At 37.5% G+C, this 8,775-nt stretch overlaps 1 long non-coding RNA gene across 1 annotated transcript; it reads left to right on the top strand.

Annotated features, from left to right (window-relative positions):
- The first annotated feature begins 876 nt into the window (after positions 1–876).
- On the top strand, positions 877–1,533 carry LOC144889023 (uncharacterized). The gene is made up of 3 exons (XR_013621534.1): positions 877–895; positions 1,090–1,182; positions 1,497–1,533. It is a non-coding gene; the product is annotated as an uncharacterized LOC144889023 (long non-coding RNA).
- Positions 1,534–8,775: the final 7,242 nt, after the last annotated feature.

Raw genomic sequence — 8,775 nt, 5'->3', positions numbered from 1 at the left:
GAAATATCTTTCGTGAATTCTCAATTATTGTTCTCTTGTGTCCATCACACAGAAGGTTGTATCTGTGGAGCCCCAAGACATTTCCAGGTCTTTGTGTGAAACAATCTGTAACATCGTTCCGACCTCCTTTCTGAAGGTATGTTCGCATATATGTCACTCCAGAAACACACACGTTTTAATGCCGGGGAATATAAATTATACCAGGGCAGACATGCTCGTCCAACAAAGTGTTCCCACACTTTCCAAAAGACGAGGGCAGCCACATATGTAACCATGCTTCTACCCGCACAAATCTATGACTGTTGAGGAAATGAAACACTTTCAGGCTTTTCAGTTTAAAGGAATCAGAGGGGCCGTTTCATCCGTTACTTCTCGACTGCACCACCAATGGCCACTTCGATCTTGTGCGGTGTTCATTGCACACTTCCTAAAAGTTTTCATTGTGCGCATTTGTGACCTGTGGACATCACGGCGTTTTGATGTAACACACTTAAACTTGGCATTCTATATATCTCAAGGTGGTTCAATAGTCAATAATTCATCTCCTGCGATTTGGGTGTTGCGAGGACTCCATCTCCATCCCGAGTTTGGGTGTTGTGAGGACGTTATTCGGCTAAGAACATATTTATATATCTCAGAGGATGAGTTGTTCATTTATGAAGTAAATTTACAATAAAATGTTCAAATAAAGGTTACATTTAGTGATCCGATCTGCCAGGAACTTAATTTTCACTAATGGAGATTTTGGTGATGATTTTTCGATCCAAAACCCCACTCCCTGAACCAGACTTATCAGCACTTGTACCCTTTTGGGTCGGACCTGCATTCTCAACCTGACAAATGCATCACAGAAGGGATTATGAATTTACCTTTCCTGGTGTTGTTGATACATCCTGTCAGTGCTCACGTGTGGATGATTCCAATAAGCATATCACTCGTCCAATCCTACCCAGAACACCACTAATCTCATACCAAACGAATATCGACAAAATGCTCCTCTGAGTGCCCCCTCACCCTCAATACTGATCACGATTTCAGTGAAATCTTTGATTAATTCTCAATTCTTCTCCTCTTGTGTCCATCACACAGGAAACTGTTCCATCTGTTCCTCAGAAGATTATAGGGGTTTTCAGGTATTTGTACAATGGAATTCATAACATCGGTCCGACCTCCTTTCTGAAGGTATGGTCACACACATCATTCGAGAAACACACACACTTTAATCCCAGAGGATATAAATACCACCATGACATACATGCAGAGCCAACTGAACATGTACACACTTCATAACAGGCCAGGACAACCACATACGCAGTGACATAGCCACTCGCAAAACCACATCTGTAACCACACACACCATGCAGAATATATCCCTGACTGTTGAGAGATAACTGATCATCTGTGGCCACTTTGTTGAAATATGTCTCATTAATTCTCAATTATTGTTTTCTTCTGTCCATCACACATTTTTTCATGTCCCTTTTCATGTCTCTCAGAAGTCCGAAGTTAACATCCTTCCGACCTCCTTTCTGAAGGTATGATCGCAAACACATCACTCAAACACACGCTTTAATCCCAGAGGGGTCCTGACTTAACACACTCAAACATGGCGTCCTAGCTCAAGAGGGTTGAACGCACGGTTAGTTTCCTGCAGTAGAACCATCAAGCAACTCATGGGCCGAAATTACACGTGTGGGTTTTGCGAGATTGTGTGATGTCTAGAACAGGTTTACTTATTTCAGTGGATGAGTTGTTCATTTATGAAGTAAATTAAAATTAAAATGTTCCTCCATAGGTTAAATTTAGCGATCTGATCTGCCCGAAATTTATGGAGATCTTGGTGATGATCATTAGATCCAAGACCAGACTCGTCACCGGGGTGGTCCCTCATCATCACTTGTCCCATTTAGGGTCAAACCTGCATTCTCAACCTCTTATAACGAAACAGAAGTAAAACAGCAGAGGTTGTGAGTGCAGAGGACAATGTAAAAGATACAGGTGATGTGATGAAGATGGCTAATGGACATCAAAAGGCAAATTCGGAAAAGTATCACCGCTCAAAAAGAGCTTGAGCGAATGATAAAAAATTAATGTTTTCCCGGTGTTACCTGTGTTGCTTCGTTTGGGTTGAAGTCGCGTGAACGGAAATGGACAGTTTGTGTTGAAATCACTGACGAGTATGGGTTAGTTTGGGTTGAAATGACGATTACGAGTATTGGTTAGTTTGGGTTAAAATCACTTTGACAGGTGTTATTAATTATAATAACTAGAACTGCCACTTTGTAACTGTTGGCAGTGATGGTCAGGTGCAAAGACATCCCACTTTGATCAGACACGTGACCAATGAAATCCTCTTTTAAAAAAAACTCGATTCAGAATTTGATTTTTAAAATGAAATTTAAAGGAAGTCAAACAATACTCAGATTCAAAATAATTTTTAATAATGGCTGCCAGAAATGCAAACGCCGATGTTTAAATTACCAAACTGTATTCCAAAATACTCGTTAATAATGTGTGTGAAGTTTCACATCGTTCTTTTAAGCCGTACTGGAGTGTAAAAATAATTCTTTTTCTTCATCATAAAGGTTTCTTCTTCTTCACATATATATAATATTCTGGCTGCCAGACCATGTGATCTATCACATTAAAATTTTGTAAAGTTTGACTTCAACAGCATAAGCCGTTTCATGGAAAGTTCTTTATTTATTTTACTTTGATCCAATATGGCTGCCCAACCACATGGCCTTTGAGATAAAAAAAATGTCCACCGCCGAGGATTGGGAAGGAGTTCATGTGTGTGATTTTTGTGTTCATCGGATAAGGTTCGTTTTTTTTTATCCAATATGGCTGACAAACAATGTGACCTATGACTTGATCGTTTTCAACATATATTTCCCAAGGCTGTTAGATCATATGTGTGGCGTTTCACATCGATCTAGTGAGCCGTTTTGGAGAAGGTTTGCATTTTCAAGCCAATATGGCTGCCGAATCATGCGACCAATGACATCATCAATACGAGAACGGCACTCGGTGGAGAGCACACCTCCGCCTAGTTGGCCATATCAATCGATTGTGAAGAATCCCTTAAAAATTTTTGCAAGCTGGATCGGATCTGGATCTTCACCAAAATTGAATCGATTCTTCTTTGTCTCACACACACAACCTGTCCAACAAGTTTCGTCCAAATCCATCCATAAACTTTTGAGATATCCTGCTATGCATCGTTTTTGGCCCTATCTCCCAATGGTGAAGAATCACTTGAAAAAAAAAAATAATTATCATATCCGAATCCATATTCAGATCTTCACCAAAATCCAATTGAATCGTCCTCGTCAGACACCCAACCAATCCACAAAGTTTCGTCCAAATCCGTCCATAACTTTTTGAGATATCCAACTATGTATTGTTTGGGCCCTATCTCCCAAAGGTGAAGAATCACTTGAAAATTCTAATAGCCGGATCCAAATCCGGATCTTCACCAAAATCTAATCATTTCGTCCTTGTCACATACGCTACATCTCTGACATATTTCGTCCGAATCCGTCCACAACTTTTCGAGATATTTTGTTCACAGACAAAAGGACAGACAAACAGACAGGGGTGAAAACATAACCTCCATCCACCTTTGGTGGCGGAGGTAATAATTCTCCCATACAATTTTTGCCTAGATTACGCTCAATACATTTCAAACTGATTGGATTAAGCATTGTACTTATGACCAGATTAAGTCTTGTATATGAAGGCACCGATGTCATGATCAACATATATTTTACTCCTCATGGGGAGTTCTTGACAATGTGCCAATTTTCAATTTTTTTCATGGAGCGTTTTCAGAGATACAGAGGTGCAAAGTTTTTTTTTTTGTTTGTTTTTTTTTAATCCAAAAATGGCACCCGCACCTCGTGACCTATGATATCATTCTTATCATTTAAAAAAATCTACTGCATGAGGTGCTCCTTTGGTGAAAATTCCGTGGCAATCGCTCAAGCGGGTTGCAGAGAAAATGAATTTAAAAGAAAATGAACGTGCAAAAACGGGAGAATAAAAAATATTAATAAACTTAACAAAAACAATTAGGTTCCAGTGTTCTGTCATTGTGTTCATTGAAACTGTCATTCTGGTGTTTCACAGGCAGGTTGTTTCATCAATGTATGTGTCGTCCTTCGGATGTCGGTAAACCTGGTCATCCCGTTTGTCGGCATGAGTTAATGGACATTAAATATCCCATGGTGTCATTCGCGAAGAGTTGGCAACCCATCACTGGCACCATGAACAAATTACAAATTTCTTATACAACTATTGCTGGGAAGGTAATGGCAAACCACCCAGTATAACCTTTACAAAAAAACTGCTTGCATATATATATATATACATGTATAGATATATATAGATATAGATATGAGTAAATGTGCATGTATTTGTATCATGTGTAAGGGTAAGTGGGATCCATAGCTATAATGTATGAAGGATTTAATAATGCTTTGTCTAAATGCGTTGTGGGACTAAAACATTTTTCCTAAACTCAGTTTTCTGACATTTTTTTTTTTTTAATAGATCGAACCTGACACCTGCCCATGGGAGCCCTCCATATGGAGCTCCCCAAAGTGCGCTCCAACACATTGGTTGATCCCTGGAAATGAAACCGCATGTCTGGATGATATGGATGTTCACCGTAAGTTGATTTTGATGCTGAATGTAAAATATGTTGAGAGAACAAGAAAATAGTAGTGATTCGTAAGTTGGACGGACTGTTTCATTGCATTACCTTTTGTAATAATTTCTTCATTGCAGATATAACAACAGGTTGAGAATTACTTGGATAACTGTGATTTTTGTGATTTTAAATGATATTTGGCCTCGTTTTATTTTCACACTGAAATGTTGGAATCATAATTGATTATGATTTATTGATTAGGAATGGCTGATCTGCGTTTGTTTTGCTTAATTTGATTTCAAAGTCATCCAAGTAAAATTTTCTCTTTCTTTTGCTCATTGCAAACACAAACCCTTCAGAATGTCTGGAGTTCATTTCAATGGAAGATAAGGAAGAAGAGATGGTGGAGATTAACATCTACGAAATCATCTTTCAGGTTGTGTGCAATTCTTTGGCAATTCGCTGGATTATTTTCTGTTTTACAAAGTGGATAAAGAGGCTGAAAAAGATGTACACCAATAAAATGCACCACAAAAAGAGGAAGAGGCGATGCACTTGCAAGCTTGAAAGCAAAGGACCAACCCTACGGTCAAGTTCCTGGGGTAAGGTGCTGCAGGATATGTGGGCAAGAAGCTGACCCAATCATGGAGCGTTACCATGATGCTCCCCTACAACGAGCACACCCTACAACGACAACGACACCCACACCCTACAACAATGACAGGATGCTCCCCTACAACGAGCTGACCCAGTCATGGTGCTTTACCTCAAGCTTGAGAGGGGTTGGATGACGTGATGCTTCCCTACAACGAGCTGCACAGAAACTTGCGGCAATATTCCAGGCAGCCATGGTAGCCAATCCGCAAATGTAATAATACAAATGTAACTAATACATACAAATGTAACTAATACATACAAATGTAACTAATACATACAAATATGACGAATACATACAAATGTAACTAATACATACAAATGTAACTAATACATACAAATGTGACGAATACATACAAATGTAACTAATACATACAAATGTAACAGTAATACATACAAATGTAACTAATACATACAAATGTAACAGTAATACATACAAATGTAACTAATACATACAAATGTGACGAATACATACAAATGTAACTAATACATACAAATGTAACAGTAATACATACAAATGTAACTAATACATACAAATGTAACAGTAATACATACAAATGTAACTAATACATACAAATGTAACTAATACATACAAATGTACGGTAACTAATACATACAAATGTAACTAATACATACAAATGTAACTAATACGTACAAATGTAACAGTAATACATACAAATGTAACTAATACATACAAATGTAACCAATACGTACAAATGTAACAGTAATACATACAAATGTAACTAATACATACAAATGTAACTAATACGTACAAATGTAACAGTAATACATACAAATGTAACTAATACATACAAATGTAACTAATACATACAAATGTAACAGTAATACATACAAATATCATCGCAGTAATTTGTGTGGTCATTATGACATTAATACATATAAATGTAACAGTAATACATACAAATGTAACTAATACATACAAATGTAACTAATACATACAAATATAACAGTAATACATACAAATCTAACAGTAATACATACAAATGTAAATAATACATACAAATATAACTAATACATACAAATGTTACGAATACATACAAATGTAAGGAATACATACAAATGTAACAGTAATACATATATCATCGCAGTAATTTGTGTGGTCATTATGACATTAATACATATAAATATAACCGTAATACATACAAATATAACAGTAATACATACAAATGTAACAGTAATACATACAAATGTAACTAATACATACAAATGTAACAGTAATACATACAAATGTAACTAATACATACATATGTAACTAATACATACAAATGTGACGAATACATACAAATATAACTAATACATACAAATATAATAGTAATACATACAAATATCATCGCAGTAATTTGTGTGGTTATTATGACATTAATACATATAAATGTAACAGTAATACATACAAATATAACAGTAATACATACAAATATAACAGTAATACATACAAATGTAACAGTAATACATACAAATGTAACTGTAATACATTCAAATGTAACAGTCATTAAATTTGGCCCACATACCATGTATGACCCGGGGATTGTCCGAAGGGTATTTTAAGTGCAACAATGGAACGGTTGATAAGGAACAGCTGGCTTCGCAAGTGACAAGTAATTCGGACTTGTGAAGATCAGGCATTCGAAGATGAGCGCTTGGAGTTCACTCGTCCTGTCGTTGCTTTAATCATTGTAATCCTCCACAATCGTAATCCACAATCATTGTAATTGTAATCTATTGTAAATAACCCTATATGGTTAAGCACTTTTAATAAACTGTAATCACTGTCCTTCAATAAACATTGTAAACAGTACCTGGTGTCATCGTTTTTTAAAAATTATTTAAGCATATTTTATGAAACTAATCATGTGCATTCATGGTTGCAGACATTTTTTTAACTTTAAAAATTTTCCCCTATGCATCAGGAAATGCCGGGAACAAATCCCTCTCTTCCTCATTGAAACAATGTGCCCTGACATTCACGGTGTTGACATTTTTGGGTATTTCCCCTATGAATCAGGAAACGCCGGGAACAAATCCCTCTCTTCCTCATTGAAACAATGTGCCCTGACATTCACGGTGTTGACATTTTTGGGTATTTCCCCTATGAATCAGGAAACGCCGGGAACAAATCCCTCTCTTCCTCATTGAAACAATGTGCCCTGACATTCACGGTGTTGACATTTTTGGGTATTTCCCCTATGAATCAGGAAACGCCAGGAACAAATCCCTCTCTTCCTCATTGAAACAATGTGCCCTGACATTCACGGTGTTGACATTTTTGGGTATTTCCCCTATGAATCAGGAAATGTCGGGAACAAATCCCTCTCTTCCTCATTGAAACAATGTGCCCTGACATTCACGGTGTTGACATTTTTAGGTATTTCCCCTAAGAATCAGGAAATGCCAGGAACAAATCCCTCTCTTCCTCATTGAAACAATGTCCTGACATTTGTGGTGTCGACATTTGTGGGATTTTCCCCTATGAATCGGGAACCCCAGTTACCTATCCCTCGTTTCCCCCATTAAAACAATGCCCCGACATTTGCGGTGTCGACATTCATGGGATTTTCCGCGAATCAGGATCTGCAGAGAACCTGTGACCCAACCCCCTTTTCCCATTGAAACAATGCCCCCACATTTGTGAATTCGACATTTGCAGCATTTTCCAGGAACGTATCCAACACTAATGTTGGGGCCTGACTTTATATAAACTACAGCGGCACTTGGAAGAGCACATACCTCCACCAGTCGGAACAGTTTATACTTTGTATGCCATTGACAGGCCGCATCTGGATCCCGATCTGAACCAAAATCCAATCGCCTTTTTCTTGTCACCTAACCAACTCATCCAATAAGTTATCATAATCTGTCCATATATTTTTGAAAAATCATGCTGTATATCGTTTTTGGCCCCATATCTCAATGGTGAATAATCAAATAAAAATGAAAAAGCTCTTGTGTCCGGATTCGGATCTTTATGGGAGATAGGGCCAAAAACAATACATAGCAGGATATCTCAAAAAGTTATGGACGGATTTGGACGAAACTTGGTTGACAGGATGGGTGTGTGACAAAGACGAAACAGTTAGATTTTGGTGAAGATCTGAATTTGGATTCGGATACGAGAATTATTTAAAATTGTAAGTGATTCTTCACCATTGAGAGATCGGGTGAAGAGTGACAAACAACGTTATATTTGAAAAAGTTATGGACGAGTTATGACTAAACTTGGGGGATGAGTTGGTTCGGTGACAAAAAAGCCGATTCGATTTTGGTTCAGGTCCGAATCCAGATCCGGCCTTTCAGTGGGATACAAAACGTACCTGGCGGAGGAATGCTCTCTACTGAGTGCCGTTCTAGTTATTACTTTTCTTGATGGTGCATCACCAACTTGGAAATGTCTTCTGAATTATCTTTGTGTCATGATCGTAGAATATCTAAGGAGAAATACTGCTCAACCA

This window comes from Myxine glutinosa, unplaced genomic scaffold, assembly GCF_964187855.1.
Source record: "Myxine glutinosa unplaced genomic scaffold, kmMyxGlut1.1 SCAFFOLD_583, whole genome shotgun sequence".
In the NCBI taxonomy this organism is placed as follows: Eukaryota; Metazoa; Chordata; class Myxini; order Myxiniformes; family Myxinidae; genus Myxine; species Myxine glutinosa.
Note: the sequence above shows the minus strand (reverse complement) of the source record. Positions and strands in the feature narration are given on the sequence as shown.